Source organism: Falco naumanni, chromosome 6, assembly GCF_017639655.2.
Source record: "Falco naumanni isolate bFalNau1 chromosome 6, bFalNau1.pat, whole genome shotgun sequence".
NCBI classification, from domain to species: Eukaryota; Metazoa; Chordata; class Aves; order Falconiformes; family Falconidae; genus Falco; species Falco naumanni.
In genome coordinates, this window is record NC_054059.1 from 4,411,883 (window position 1) to 4,428,543 (window position 16,661).

Consider the following 16,661-nt stretch of genomic DNA (forward strand, 5'->3'; position numbering starts at 1 on the left):
ATTAGTTTTCCACCAAGGTGGAGGAAGATTAGTGTTATCTTCTGGGTAGTTACACAGCTGAAGTTTTTGACGTAGTAGTTGAATCATGTTTATTTCATCCTTGTTGACTTTTGGACTAAATCCAGTGAAACAATGCATTTCATGTGATGCACTCAAAATATTTATGAATTTTTGTAACTTTGGAGCAGAGAGGTAGGAGTTGCCACTTGAGTGCTTTTCTAAATGTACAGCAGTCTAAGCTAAGCATGGATGATGTCATGCCAGTCAGCTGCACAAGATAACGTCCAGCCTGACTGTAATGATGTAAATGTCCTTTTCTTCCATTAGATCCATCAAGAGAGTAAGATATGTCATTTGTCAGAGTAACAGCTCAGATGATGAAGGAATTCTGTACAAGGTGTCTGAGGGGTGAGCAAGTGAAGAGTCCATATGAAATTTCATCCCCCTTAGTGTTTTGCAGGAGCTCTTTTTGGTTGATGTTATGTGTTTTGAGTTTTGTAGAGAAATTACATGGATCACACTTGCACCGATGCAGGCGTGGGGCAGGCGGATCAGTTCTGCAGAGGTACAGCGTTGCTTCTCTTCAGGACTTGGGAACCACTCGAAACATCTCTTCTTTGTGCAAGTGTTAGAGGGGGAAAAAACAGAATAAATTCCTTGTGTTGCCAAGTTAATTTCCTGAATGAATTTCCTCTGCATTCTTGCACCGTGTGTACACAGAGAGGTGGTGGAGCTTAGGGAGAGGTATTGGGGCACTGAGAGTCCAGGTCACTGGCACACAACATAAAGTGGTGGCTTTTGACTGCTCCTCGTGAAGCCCATGTGGCAGGTGCTGAGAGTGCTTGTTTTGCTGAGAGTACTGTGCTTTGCTGCTCCGGACTATTGCTAGCATTTCGATTTATGCCTGGGGTCATTTATGCCTTTCTCTGCTGCGTTGGCAGTCTTGCTGTCCTGACCATCAACAATGTTGGAGGTAAAACCAACTGACCGCTTGGTTTGGCTGCTGGATGGCAGTCCTTAGCTTGCATGGGTGTCTCTGCAGAAGTGCAGAGGAACTTAAATGTCAGAAGACAAGAAAAACAAAGATACCTTGAAGCTGTTGACACCTCGACCAGATGGATACCTTGGTTGTCTCTTGGTGGTTTGGTTCTCTCCATGCTTGGCCTTATTTCTTTACCTTGATTTAGGCTAGAATGGGGCTAACGTTTTAAGTTAGCATCACCACCAAAACTGCTCATTTCAGCTGACACCACCTTTGTGACCATTACTGATTCCAGGGTGTAAACTAGACAGTTTGTTTGTCCTGCCCTGAGGAAGAAGAGGAGGAGCTAAAATTTAAGAGCTGCCACTTGTGGGCACACAGGAGTGCTGACTAATGTTTACTATCTTGAGTACACCAAAATCAGTTTGGACCTTGTCTGGTGAATGCCACTGCCTGTTTTTTTTCCATAAGGAACTATACAGAAGAATCGAGAAATACATGCGTTCACTTAAGATAACATTGTATGACAGCTGAGAACAATTAAAACTCTTACTTGCAGCTATTTCCCCCCGCCCCCCCCCCCCTTCCTTTCCACTGTAGGAGGATGTTGTCTGCAGCTCTGAGTAGTTGATACAGGGTATTTGTCACTGGTCTGATCTTACCTAGAACAAGTGTCATGCAACGTTATTTGTTTTACAGCCTGTTCTCCTAGTTTTGCACAACACACAGATCTTGGTAGATGGGAAATGATTTTTTTTTTTCTTCTTACTAGACTCTTTTTTGGCAATAAACACATGCCTAACTGTAAAAGAAAAAACTTTCACAACCAAGCTTGTTTTGTGAAGCCCAAACATTTGTGAAGCTTACAAACCCTCAAACTTTACATAATGTGCCCATCCTTGGTCTCAAACATGAGGTGGCAGAAGAGGGAAGTGTTACTTTTTTTAACCAACAACTTATGACTGTGTCAACACATGACAATTTGTCAAAGCTTGCTGTAGCGGTGCTGTAAATTAATTTTTAGCATCGGTTGTGAGTGGTAAACACTTTGTGCGGTGTGAACAGCTCTTAGTACAGTGTGAGTTGTCAGCAGCTTGTGAGCTACCCTGAAAGAAGGGGGGGAAAAAAAAAAAAAAAAGCAAAGGAGGGAAGGATAAAATCTCATTTACTAGTACAAAATGGATCTGAGTCTGCAAAAATCCGACATGTGGTGGTATTTTTTTTTTGTCCTCCATACCGGTCAGCTCAACCTTGAAAATTTGGTTTTTCCATTAATAATATCACCTGCAAAGTTGAGAAATCACAACTCTCCATCCCATGTACCAAGTAGTGCCCGATAGCTAATGGGTTTCTCAGGCTTGTGGCTAGATGAAGTAGAGCCCTCTCTGTATTCATGCATTTTGCCTTTGCTTGCTTGCTTTAAAAGCAGAATGTGTCCCGCAGATGCAAGCATGCTCCTTTGTTGAGAAGTCTCACTTCAACAACATAAAATACCTGGGGAAAAAAATCAGATGGCAGCCCGAAGGGAAATGATGGGGGCTGAGTGCTTTCTCTTCCTCGCCTGTCCCCTTGCTGTTTCTCCTTTCCTATCCCAGCTGCTGTAGTGGAGCTGGCAGTGGTGGTTCCTACAATAGGAGTTGACATGATGGGAGAAAATTATTTGATACGAAAAGCCAGGGAATATATATTGTAGCAAACAACTTTTCAGATACAAACCTATTTTAACCTGTCACTTCAGCAGAACAAGCAGTAATAACCTCCCAACCTAACAATGACTGTTAAGTTGAACATTAATGCGCTCACTCGTTGAATTGCTAACATGTCTACAACTTACAAGTGAACACCCACTCAAGAGAGAGAAAGAGAAGTTGGTGCCTGGAATTCCTGGCCTTGCTGAAATCACCTATATTTTTTGGCGCTAACGCCGGTGTTTCATCTTGTGTTTCCTGCAAATGTTGTAAAGTAGAACTAGATGAGAAAAACAGATGTGTGCATTTGTTCGCTGATGTGATACGCTCGGCTTGGGGCTTTTTTCTCAAGCACAGTTGCTCTCAGCTTCAGCACCTTAGGTGGGCTTTGACTGCACCTTGGAGCTTATTCCTGTAAGTGGGCAGCACACATGAAACCTGGCATGAGAAATTTATTGAGTCCTACTAGAGCTAATTTTAACCTGGTTATGGCTTTAAAAAGAAAGATGACTTTATTTGTGTATTTGCTCACAGAGAATTTTGGTTTTATTTCCTTTTCTAGATATAACTGTAGGTGCTGCTTGTATGAAAGAGCTGAGCCACACCATCCAGTGAACTGTCTAGAGCAGCAGTTGGCTTGCTTGGAAATTGCTTCCAGGACTGTGTTGTAAGTATTTTTGCAAAAGCAATATCAAATGGTTTCTTCAGTTTTGGGGCATTTTTTTGGGTATTTTGTTTGTTCCTTATAATCTCATAGTTTTAACATCTAGAAGACAGTAGCAGTAGCAATGCATGTGGGAACATGGGCACTCCCATGTCTGAAGTAAAGAGCTAAAGCCCTGTAAAGGCACTTTGCTGACTTGCTCTAAAGCTTCTCAGCACAGTCCCTGAACGCTTCTGAGAACAGGCAACTTCATACAAACCTAGAAAGAAATCGGCAGAATACGTATTGATCTGTTTTGTCATTCACTCTGTGGCATACATGTGTTTGGAGCGCATTTTAGCTATGCTGGTATAGCCCTGCCAGGGCAACTGCTTTGTGGAAACTTTTAAAAACTGTCATCTGCCTAACTCAGTTTGAAATGGTCCATGAATAGCTGCCCTAACTGATCCGAAAAGAGCATTGGTTTGCCTCTTCAAACATGCTGTGGGTATGGCTAGGGAACCTCAGTAGGCTGTGAGCAGCAGTGAATTTGGTCGGCTGCATCTGTCTCCATGATGAGTTAGCGTTGATGAAAAAGGCCCCATTTCACGTTACAAGCCGATTGCATTGAGTATGGCGTTGAGGACATGTTTGCGCTTGAAATGAACAGCATCAGCCTAGAAAACTCGAAGATGTACACCAGGGAAACCTCATCATGCTATTTATACAGTTCCTTTCTGAAAGCACAATCCATTTGGGGATGTTTGTGACCTGAAATTTTATAACTTTTATTTCTTTTTATATTGCCTTCATTTTTCTGCTGCTGCTGATGCAGGTTATGTGAAGTATGATACCAGAAGTATTTATGACTTAAGTGCATTTCCCCTGAAATAGCCTCTGATAACACCGTTGCTTCAGAGAGCAAGGGTGGAAGAGTTGGTGACTTAGGACTTAAATCACTTAGTTAAGCATATTATACAGGCTGCTCACACTCCTCAGCACCTTGCAAAATATTCCCTAACAGGTTCATCTGCTGTGCATAAACTAGTTTTAAAAATACATCTATGCTAATCCCATCACCAAGTCCTTCAAACACAACAGCTGTAAAGCAGCTGAGTCAGTCTGTCAGAATAGGTTTCTTGTTTGTAGATCTTTGTTCTGTGTGGTCAACTGACACATCTGGGTCACTCTCCAGGTGAAAATCTTTGGCTCAGCTCTGCCAGCAGTTACCTGCCAGATGCACTGACTGCCACTTCATCGTTGCTCTGTGCCTACCGGACCCGTGAGGTGCTCAGCCCAATTCTGCGTGGGTGCGTGGGAATGAGATGAAAAAAGGACCCAGTTGCTGTCAGCGATGGGACACCTTAGCTGTGGCAAATGGGCAGAGAGCAGCCGAGGGAATTGCCTGGGGGAAATTAGGATTTAGAAAAGATTAAGTTCTAAGAATGTTTCCCAATTAGAAATTTAGAAAGTGGCAAAACGTTTGCTTTCAGCATCTTGCCTGTAAATGATCTGTCTGCTTCTGGAACTTGATGTCCTGACCAACCTGCTGTTGCTTTCATGGAATCGTAGAATCATTTAGGTTGGAAAGGACCTTTAAGATCATCAAGTCCAACCATTAACCCAGGATTGCCAAGTCCACCAATAAACCATGTCCCTAAGCGCCACATCTACACATCTTTTAAATACCTCCAGGGATGGTGACTCAACCACGTCCCTGGGCAGCCTGTTCCAATGCTTGACAATTTCCAGTGAGGAAGTTTTTCCTGGTATCCAATCTAAACGTCCCACACACAACTTGAGGCCATTTCCTCTCATCCTACCGCTTGTTACCTGGGAGAAGAGACCGACCCCCACCTGCCTACACCCTCCCTTCAGGCAGCTGTAGGGAGCGATAAGGTCTCCCCTCAGCCTCCTTCCCTCCAGGCTAAACACCCCCAGTTCCCTCAGCTGCTGCTCATCAGACTTGTGCTCCAGACCCTTCCCCAGCCCCGTTGCCCTGCTCTGGACACGCTCCAGCACCTCAGTGTCTGTCTGGCAGTGAGGGGCCCAAACCTGCACCCAGGGTTCGAGGGGCGGCCTCACCAGTGCCCAGTACGGGGGGACAGTCACTGCCCTGGTCATGCCGGCCACACGTTCAGCGTGGGAGGCGAGCCTGGCTCCTCCAGGAACGGTGAGCGCTTCTGGTCCTTTCTCGCAGGTCACCGCAGCGTTTGCCATCAGGACACCCCGCTGCCACCTGGCCCTGGGCTGGCACTGCCGTAGAGTTGCCCGTGAGCAGCTCTGCAGCTGTTTGAAGGGAACTTTTTCGTCTGTTGCTGTTCATGCTGGATTTTAATCCAGTTTGTGTCATGGTGTTTGAATTGCTGTGGCACCAGGAGCTGGAGTTGTGCATTCATTTAATTACCCTGAGGTAGCTGCTACTCGTTTGGTACAGTGAGTTCAGACCTGGTGTCGCGGGGTGCACACTACTGAGACAATCTCACTTACACCAGTTCCTCGAAGGATTCACTATTCCAGCATGGCTTTCTGCCTCATGTCCTTCCAATTTAACAGTATTAGTCTGTTTAATGGTGCCAGAAGGCCACATATTGGCTCTCCTTGAAGCCTCAAACAGCAGATGCATGCTTTTAAATAGTTAAATAAATGTTAATTATGATTCACAAATAGTTTTTCCCCAACTGTTAAGTAATATCAAACACTGATTTGTTCTATCAGTAATTGTTTTTTTCAGCTGCTGAGTGGGACTAATTCTTCAATATTTTTAGGGGGTTATTTTTGCAGCTGCTCGGCTGCTTTAAGCCTAAAAGTCTTACGTTATTTTGTGGGACTTGACAGCCTTGGATGCAGAGTGGGCACAAGTTGCTGAAAGCCTGTGGTGGAAGTGGAATGACGACAATCTTCTGATGCACCTTGGTTAGCCGTGGATAGTTTGGGTTACATCCACATAAGCTGAAAATAGCATATTGGGCACTTTTGAAAGCTTGTGGTTTTGCAACATTTTCTCACAAAAGTCTGAAGTCTTCTTCTTTCTCACTGTGTTAGTTATTACACAGGTGGAAATTAGCTATTTTTTCCCTCTTGAGATCTTGAGACTTTCTGTAAGGGATTCAGCCAGTGTTAATTATTTCACGAAAGAACGGTTTGACTTGTTGCACCTCCTTGCAAATAGTATAATACCACAATAATTTTGTCTTAGAAATATGTATTATGTGCCTTTCACTGTGCCTTTCACACTTTCTTAAGATCTTAAGACTTTTCAAATACCAATTAAACCACAGATCATGATGATAATGGAAGAGACACTGTTCTCACACACCATGAAGACTATCCTAACTGTGAGCACATTGCTGATATCTGCCCAGTGATTCATTAGCCAAGCCAGTAAAGCATTCTAGGCAGTCTGATGTGGTGGCTTACTGGTAGCTGTTCTTCAGCCAGTTGCTCAATTTGACGTGATGCATAGGAGCATCAGAGCATTTACTTTGGAACTTACCTTTTTTGTGCTTCTCCTTTCTCTGGTTTTCTCACCAGATCTGCTCTGCTGCCTCACAACACTGCTGTTTGCACAAGCAGTTGCTGCAATTCTTTGAAGCTGTGAATAAGACATCTCCTCCTAAATATCACTGATGTGTTTTGATGAAGCTATAGTTGTGAGTGCAGCGTGCCCGAAGGGCACTTAACACTGAGGTAGAGAGAGCCTGGTGTTGGTAGGGGAGAGCACCAAATAGTGAAAGTTAAATTCTCTTTAATGTTCAGTTATGTTGTTTTTTTAAGCCAAAACAAAACAAAAAAAAAAAAAAAAAAAAACCAAAAAAAAAGAAAAAAAAAAAAGCAGAATAAAATGCTTCCACAAAGCAGAAGTGTGAGTGAAATGAAACGTAGTGGCTAGACAAAGGAAAAAAAAAACTAAACGTATTCATTAAAAAACCCACTGAACTTAAAATTTCAAAGCCCTAGTAGAAAAGGTGATCTCTCAGCTACCCAGCTTGGACTGGGCACCCAACTGGAACTCGTGGTCTGAGTTCCGTTCCCCGCCTTGGTCACAGGTTTCCTCTGTGTTCTCGGGCAACCTCCTTCATCTACCCCATGACCAACTTCCTCATTTGTGCAGTGGAGATCATCCTTCTCCCATCCATCGTGAGGGTGAAGCCTACTGATGCTGCTGAAAGATGTGGATGTTGCACCGGGGAGAGCCACCATGGGGATGAGAATGAAAAGGATGCGCTTCCTTGCATGGGTTGATCACCCATGCTGGTTGCATTTCAGTGTGCAAGAGTAGAGGAAATGAATTCCAGATCTAGAAAGGGTTGTTTGTTTGTTTGTTTGTTTTTCCTAAGTCTTTCAGGCCTATTTCTCATGGAGTTTGGCTACCACGGTGCAGTAGCAGGTATTTGGAGTATTCCCTCTCTCTTGCCTTTCTGCTCTTGTCTGTCTACTTATGGCTTTGAGTCATTCCTGTCTGCTCAACATGTGTGACCCACACAAACCCAACAGCATCAGAAATGCAGCTTCTGTCATCTCCTGAGTTATGTGGAGATCTGTTGACATTTAAATACAGTTGTGTGTAAGAAAGAAACCAAAAATGCTTGAGCCTGGTCAGAGGGTTGCCAAAGGTGGCCCTAGCAGCTAAGGAAGGTGGTATGAGGGAGCAGGCCATCACCTTCCCGGCCTCCCAGCAAGGTTTGTGCTGGCACAAGGTTTGTTGCTGCACCTGCTGAGGGTGTCCGGATAGCCCGTCACCACTGTTGGTCTTCATCCCCTCTGCCCCTTCGCTCAGCCCCTGATAGGCAAATACTCATTTAAGAGCTTATTACATGAGTCTCCCCTAGTGCTGATGCTGGTTCTGAATAAGGAATCAGAAGTGACAACTCATATGCCTTTTGATGTGTTCTAACTACCAGCTCCTGAGGGTTGGTAGTTAAACTTTTCTCACCCCTTACAGGAATTATTTTTCTCTGGTAAGGGGGCGTGGAACCCCGTATACTCTTTTTCTTCTCCAAATGTTAGTAATGCTCTTCTCCAGCCGCTGATGAGATCCTGAAAGTACAGACAGGTTCATATTCAGACCGGAGCCTGCTGACTGATCTTGCTACAACAGCTCTTGCTGTTCCCCCTCCTCCCACCTTCTTACTGCCGTCCCTTTTTTGGGGTCTTGTTTTCACATTTCACAAGCCTTCCTTTGACCTGACCCTCCGTTTTCTCTGAGCTGCTAGGGTTAATTAGAGATCCTCCTCTTTGGGACCTGCGTAGTCTTCCCATCCCTGACATATTTCAGTCCTCCTCCCGTGGCTACAGAAACACTTCCCCAGCCATACCCTGAGATCCATGCTTGCCTGGACCACTTTCTGCCACTGATACTCTCTATCCTGGCCCTTCCGTGAGGTGTATCTTCTCCATCATGACTTACGTCTGGTAGGATACAGAAGTGACACGAGGTGTGCTCTTTCCTCCCAGGTCCTCCTTCCTCTGCTTGTTCCTTACTCCCACTGGCAGCCAGCCTTTGTCTTGGGCAGGCCGGCTTTTCTTCAGTAACTCTCAGCAAGTTACTTTCCTGTTTATTTTTCCCCACCATTTCACTGCACCCAGTTTTCCTTCCTCTTATTCATGACATGGTTTGGTTTGGTCTGGTTCTGGTTTCTCATTTTGACCCTGGTTAATGGCAGCACACAGCAGCCTAAATTCTGAGCCTGAGGTCTGAATGAGGGTCAGGCCAGAGGTCCACCAGCCCTGCCCCTGGCTGTGGCCGGGGGGGACATCCATGGAGAGTGCATGAAAAGGCAGGTGCGAGTAGTGCCAGGCACTGAGGGGGTGCGCTGGAGGGGCTGTGATTTAGAGCCCTCCGTAAGCTTTGGCGGACTCTGGAGCAGCACCATTTTGGTTGCGTTACGGCCATTTTAGACGAATGGAGAGCCCGCTTCTCATTTGGGGAGATTTAGCGCAGCTCCGCGTTGACTGCTGCAGCTAAGCCAAGCCCCTTAGTACGGAGACTTTTAATTATAGGAATAACGATGTCTCGTCCCTTCTGAGGCTGCTTAGCTCAGAGTCCCCTGCCATGAGAAACACGGATGGTTTGAGACGTGGTGCTGCTGACACTGGATGTCCCCTCTCCGACTGCAGTATTTGTCCCTTTTCCCCACTGGTAAACCTGGGAATTCAGTCTGCTTACAGCTCTGAAGGACTGGTGCCTGAAAACACGGCAGCCGTTTAGTTGTCCGTTGCTGTTTCAACTGTGTGCCCAAGTATAAGTAACGAGTTATTGAGCTAATTTAGTTTTATACCAAAGAAGTGATTTTCCTCCTGCAAATCAGGAAGGCTATTTAACGCAATGTAATTGACTTCAGCTGTAAGATTCAATATACTTATCTGGGATTAAGGTTCAATAAAGTCTAATTGCGCTGAGAGCAACAGGAATTGTAGAAACACACGGGGACTGTTCCCTGCCTTTCCCGCGGGCGAGCCGACCTGCCTGGCTTCTGATCCTTATGGCTTGGGCTGTGCTGCTGCTTGACCTGCGTGTCGGCAGGAGCAGCCTGAGGTGGCACCGTGTGGCGTGGGGAGGTGAAGCCGAGCGGCTGAAACCGTGGGTAGCCTTCTTCAGTCGGTCTTACATGAGCGACTCTGCCGTTTCAGCGTGCCCTGCCGGTGTCGGGCTGGGGAGCAGGAAGTCAGCTGTGTCTGGTTTCATTATGATGGCGATGATAATAGGATCCACAAGGTATATGAGATTAAAAGCCCTATAACGTTGCAGGCCAAATCGTGCAGGGAACAAAACCTGAAAACAGTTCAGTGCCTAAACATCCTTTTGTCTTGCCTCACCCAGTGTAGAAATAAATACGGGGAAACAAATATTTATGCAGAATTTCCTCTCAGTATTTACCAAGTAGGAAGCTGTGTTAAGCCAATTTCTACATAGAAAAGTTTGCTGGCCATCATGCATTGGCTGTTATAACTGTGCGCTGTAATTGTGGAGAATGTTTTTTGCCCAGTATTCATTCATTAATGAGTTTTTCATCAGCCACTGAACAAATGGGAAAGCATTAGACTGAATTTTTTGCTTGCAGAGCTTCAGGGAGAAGTACAGGCTTTTTCAGTGGGACAAGGACAATAGCACAGGTAATGAGTAATTTGGGATGGTGTCCTTGTCACACTCTGAGCCACAAACTTAGTTATTCTTTCTTCATAGAGGTATGTCCCAAACCTCAGTCCTTGATCCAAACATGAGCTTATGTCATTAGGAGTGCTTACCTACCACCATGCTTATTTTCTGCATTATTTCTTCCGAGTATTAATTATCCTGTTGCAAGCAGGAAAGGAAAAAATATACTTTCAGACCAAACCAACAGATTCATCTGGTTCTGGTACACTGACTTCATAAGCACTAAAATATCTAACATTGCTTGGTACGGCATGTGCTGTACCAATCATTCTCTGTGCAACTGCCTATTTTTTACATCATTTTAAACAAAAGCCAGGACTACAGAGAGTAATAAACCAAGATAATCAAGAAAGAGTAGACAGGTTTTGTGGTATGAGTTAAAGACAAAAAAACCCCCAACCAAACCTCCAAAAGCCATGAGAACTGGAAAGAGGGACCCTTTCACTTGGCAAAGTTAAGCTCTAATTACTGGGTGCAGAGAACATTGTTCTTACAGGAACGAGGGCTGAGCGTGGATCGTGCTGGACGTCCCTGAAGCTGGCATAGCCACAGTTTAAGAGCAGAGAATGGGGCTTGCTAAGAAAATAATTTTTTGTTCTAGTTACGGAGTTTGCTTTGACTCTGGCCTAACACATGCTGGTTCTTACTACTGCTTTAGTTGATAATTAGCTGGGATGGTAGCAATAGTGATATTAAACTTCTGCTTTCAGCTGGCATGAAACTGAAGAAGAAATTCATGTAGTGCCTAAGTTTTCTGTTTGTGTTGAGCTGTATGGGAGAGCCAGATAGACATTCAAAATACAATCTTTGCTGTTTCAGTTAACTTTCTTTATGAGGTGATGAACCCTGTTTCGCTTTGTTTCCCATGCCTTTATTTTTTACATCGTGGCGTTCAAGAGTTCGTGCAAAATTAACTAAAAAGCAAATACAAGTGGCACTTCGAATTTTGCCCGCTTAGCTTGCATCAAAACAGTAATATACATTTGTACACGACCTGCTGGTATGCAGCGCCAGACGGCAAATGGTTTGTTAGTGTTGGCAATGCTGTCATGAAGCCAGATAACGATTCTTTCACTTGCTGGCTTGAGAGTGCAAAGTGCTTTTAATTCCCATTCAGTTTTTCTCTGCTTCCTCTTGTCTTTATATTGCTGCCCTTGTACCTTGGAATAATAAAACTTTAAAGCGTTCAGAAAAGTCGCAGTCAAAAGCATGCATTATCCTAGGTCAGGCAGATAAAACCAGTGCTGAGTGCACTCTCTTCTGAAATCTGACCAAAATAGTGTTTCTCCTCATGTTTTGGGAGTGTGGCTGTATGTTTCTGTCTAAAATAGCTGAAGTAGGTCTAAGTGTTGTTCAGAAAAATTCAAAATCCCCCCAAAATGTTGCAAGTTTGATGATACTCATTGGATTCTGTGCTGAACAGAGTATGCTTCTGGACATTGTTTCTAAGTCAGTTGAGATGACATCTTGTTTAGTATTGTCATAGGTTTGTTTTGTAAGCGTAGCTCTGCAGTTGTTTCTTGTTTCAAAAGAGCTGTGTAAATTGCTTGCAAGAAGGTATTTTTGTCATCGAAATGCAAGACTTTCATTTAAATCCACCTCTGCCCTGTTCAAAGGAGACAGCGTACAATATTTTGCAGATACCTCTAAGTATTAGTTTCATGTCCAACTATCCGCTGCAGTTAGAGAAATAAAATCTGATGTTAACTTCAGCCAGTAAATAATTTTCTTTTCCTTTTTTATGCCATTTGTTTCATCATTTCTTCTCCACAGCTTTGGGTTTTGTCTGTCTCCTTGTTTTAAAATCTACCATTGTGTTAGTGGCCGTACTCAGTATTTAAATGGGTCTTCCTCCGTCTTCTCCAAAGTATATCGAGGTTCTCCTCCTACCTCCATGCCTTGTTTTTAAGAATTACTAGCATGTTGTGTAATCCATGAGTTACTGATAAAAGCTGACAGTTGTGCCTCCTGCAGCGCTGTTGATGCACTCCAGCTGCTGGTGTGTGCTCAGTCTGCAGCGCCAGGCTGGAGTTACTGCCAGGCAATACACAAAAATTGGGCATCGCGTCAACTGCACAGTACTGGTGGTTTCACTCTACAGGCAAAGGCTAATATAGACATGGCCATGAATTTCTCACCCGTCCAGGGACATACTTCTAGTAAGACCATGTATCCACTGTTAAATGTCGATATTAAATGTTCCAAATATTGTCCCCTTAATCTGTAAATTATTGCTCCATTTAACAGGGCTCTGCTCAGTTCCAGCCCTGACACCAGGGTGGTACCTGTTGAGGCTGGTGCTCCTGCCCCAGTCATCTCCTCTCCATTTTCACGCTAATGGAGTAGCCTAATCCTCTTTTTGTTAAAGTCTCATACCTGTTTGTCCCTTTGCTTTCCTTTTTTCTTTTCTTTTCTCCCCCCCCCCCCCCCCCCCCCCCCCCAACGATTTTGCTATTCCAGGGCAGCTTCCCTGGCAGAAGCATCACAGTGCGGCTGTCTAGCATCACCCTTATCCTGCTAGTAGCAACCACCCTGTTTTGCGTCACCTTTTCTTCAGAAAACACCACTAGAGGCAGTTGCAGCCTCACTTGATCTTTCCCTGTTTAGAAGATGTGAAAATACTTAATGAATCATTTTGGGGAGGTGTGACCTGAGGGATGCAGACGCGTGGGAGTATTTGTTTGTTTGTTGAAAGAATCAGGAGGGGATTCACTCCATTATCCGAGTACTGGTATCACAAGGCAAGAAATCAGCGTGCTTTGAAGTTTCACTGAACCTTGATTCTTCTCCTATCTATCTCTTCCTAGAAGGAACTTCATTTTGTAGAAATGCAGGAAGAGGGGAGAAAAACCACTCTTAAATTCCCAAGATTTCCTCTGGGGGAGAAATCCCACAGGGGAAGGAGGGAACTCTTCTAATAATCTTTGCTACATTTAATCCCAGGAAAATGCAATGAAATCAGTGCTTTCACTGAGACTTGGCAGCGTATTTTTTCCATAACAAGACCTGGTTTTAGTTTCTTTGTACTTCAGCCTGTGCCGAGTTGACTGAGGAGAGCAAAATCTGTTTTTGACAGATGTTTCCCATGATCTGGCAAATACAAATACTCCTGCGAGATGGCAGGTGGCTTGTTTACATAAGAAATGTGTTGGGTTTTTTAATTAAAAAAATACACACAAAAAAACCCAAAAAAACAAAAAACCCCACACAAACACAAAGCAGCAATCAGATCAGTCATTCTGATCAAGGCAGTGTCAATTATTAGGCTGTAAAGGGAACTGATGACTCAACTTAGGCACAGTGCTGCGGCGGTCTCCGATTTTCGGTTTCATAACAGCTTCTTTTCAGGAATGGTTTTCATTCATATGCGACACTTAAGCGTCTCTCTGGGAGCGTGTATCATTTTGTGATTGGGACGCGAGAGACCGGCGTCAGCATGCTGTGAGCCATTGTGCAGAATTTGGGAGGCATCCCCATACCTCAGTGGGATGCCCGGTGGGAGAGGGGTCCGCTAACCCATCACATCGTGCGCCCGCACCACACCCGCACACCACCCGTGTTGTCAGTCACCATGTTCAATTGATAGATAAGTTCGCATCAATAAAGTTGAGAAGCACTTTTATTCAGAAAGCGAAATGTTTTGATCGGATCCCATGCTTAGTAATTCCAGCGAGCGCACTTGTTGAAACGGGTGAGTCAGAAATGGAAATGCAAAGCATTTCTCTGAACGGTGGCCGGAAATTAGCTCTGAAAACTGAAACAAAGCCCAGACCGCATTTTCATCTATTTACTTAACAATTTGAGATCTGTGAAAATCCCTTTGTCTTTGGGAGGCATTTTGAGTCCTCTCTTGTCGTACCGGTGCAGTCCTTAGGCTGGATGATGAACCACATCAGGACTGTCTGACGTGTCTTAATTTTTTAGTTTAAAAAAAGTTGAGTTCCCTGTACATGGCTTCATTGCCTGTGGTGCTGCCTGATTCTGCCATGGTGTGTGGTACAGGTTAGTGGAAGTATTAGGCAGGGTGGGATGTTGCAGTATTTGAGGTTGTGTAATACTGAGGAAGAAATCCAGGGAAATTGAGTGGAGTCACTCAGCTGCTTATTACCCGATGCATAGGTTATAATGTAAATATATATATATATATATATATATATATATATATATGGCACATGGGGCTGTCTGACTGCTCCGGCACCAGGCACTCATTGGTTTGCAGCTGGCTGCTCCCCAGCTTAGCATGGAGAGGCCATGGTGGTGCCAGCCCCTCAGTTTGTAAGGACGTAGCCCTCTGTCCATGGAGAGAGAGCAGACGGGGGACATGAGTGTTTTGATCTTAGTAGACGTGGTCTTGCTGCAAAAAACTTAGAAATGAGCAAATCGGGTGGTAGATAGCAGCATTCTGGTCCTCACGCTGCATCCAAGATGTTGCTACTTTCTTCTCTGCTGGTATCTGAGCACCTGCTGCTCATCCTTGAGAGTGTCTGAATGCTTTGGGCTCGTTGCATGGCCTTGGACAGCATAGGGACTGCTTTGCTGGAAGCTGTGGTGTGATCTGAGGCCCACAAATGTAAACCACAGTGGAGAAGGACCAAGAATGCGTGTGTTTAAGGGACTTGCAATTCCCATGGCAAGGCTGGTGAAGGAGTGCTCATTTCAAAGAGAAGACAGTCTGGGTGATTTTTCTTAATTACTGTTTACCTAAATAAATAAATAATGCATATTCATGGCTTTAGCTAAAGTAACTCGTGTTGCAATGTTTACCTCTCCCAAGGATAATTATTAAGGTGGGGTGCGGGATACAGCGATTAGTAATAAAACATTTGGACAAGATTACAGAACGTTCTGATTGGAATAGTAAGTATTGTGCTAGAAGTAAAAGCAAATGCAAAGAGCTGTCTTGAATTTTTTTAAAAAACGTTATGCTATCCAAAGAAACACGCTGAACAGAAGCAGTTTGGGTGAAGGGGCTGCGGTCTTGGAGCTCTTCAATATCACAGGGAGATTTGCTCAGTGTAAAGTTCGATTTGTTGGTAGGTTCTCCTTCAATTCCGGTCTGGAAAAAAACATTAATATTGGCATTCACACAGATCGGCGTGGCAGTAGTACTTGTCAGCACCGTTCTGAGGCTGGCGTGCATTGATTCTTAAACGGAGTGGCGGAGAGCGTTTCACCTGTTTATATCAGTAGTAAATAAACCCTTCATTTGTGTTGTGGACCTCACCCCCCAGACACCCCCCCCACACATAGCCCCTCCATTTCATACAGTCCTTTGAATGAAGTTCTTTGCTCAGCTGAGAGTTTGAAATTTTCCTTTCATGTCTTTTGGCTAAGGTTCCTTATCTGGTTAATCAGTTCAAAGAGAGCCAGTGATGTGTTCAAAGATTTCTGTGACAACTGTATGCTATTATGCTGGATGATTAGAAAAAAATCCCATAATGGTAGTTCAGTGCAGTAAACGCAGATTGGTCTTTCAGTTTAACATGCGGTAATAAGAGAACTGAGCCTTGGACAAGAGAGCTGCTGCTTAACCCTGTGCAGATGAAGCTTGCAGGCATGGTGGAGCTGGTCTGCCCCATAGCCTTGTCCAGCTCTATTGGACTGGCAGAGGAGTGTGATCGAACAATGCAGTGTGTCTGCCCTTTCGCAGCAAGTTGGCGATGAAAAAGAGAATAGAAGATGAGCAGAAAGTAGTTAGGAGCACCAGAGTAGCCTGTGGGAGCCGTAGCCTCGGAGCTCCTGGTGCAGACGGGGTGGGCTCTCCTTGCTCATCGAGGTGTCTCCCAGCCAGTCTTAGAGCAGCAAGCTGCTGTCCTCTCCGAGCCATTCTGTAACTCGGGTGACTTTTGGGGATGAAAGCTTCCAGACCTCCTCCTCTAGACTAAATTGGTCCCTTCTACAGTAGCATCAGAAGTGCTGGGGACACGTGCCAGCACCAAACACGCTCGGCATGCTGCTGGCACGTGCCCCCTGGATACGCTCTCATCTAGAAACCGAAAAGCGGCTTTTCTTTGACTGGAAGTGCGGTCTGACTGTTAGGTGCAGTGGAGGCTTTGCATGCGTCTGTCACTAGTGGAAGTCCCTGGCTGCGCTCTGAAACGGAGCAAGATGTCGAGGAACAAGCGCTGGTGGATGGGCTCCTTGTTCCCAGCACAGGTGGTGGGAATGCCCAGTTGACTTTAGTCCTTG

General features: G+C 44.7%; 1 protein-coding gene across 2 annotated transcripts in view; it reads left to right on the plus strand.

Annotated features, from left to right (window-relative positions):
- Nucleotides 1–16,661, plus strand: part of BACH2 (BTB domain and CNC homolog 2) — a 197,049-nt gene that overhangs the window by 83,830 nt on the left and 96,558 nt on the right. The window contains exon 3 of one of the 2 annotated variants that reach the window (XM_040597406.1): nt 3,233–3,337. The gene's annotated coding sequence lies outside the window, so the exon portion shown is untranslated. Of the gene's footprint in view, nt 1–3,232; nt 3,338–4,518; nt 4,601–16,661 lie in introns of those variants that run through there. The other variant, XM_040597407.1, reaches the window with a different exon arrangement.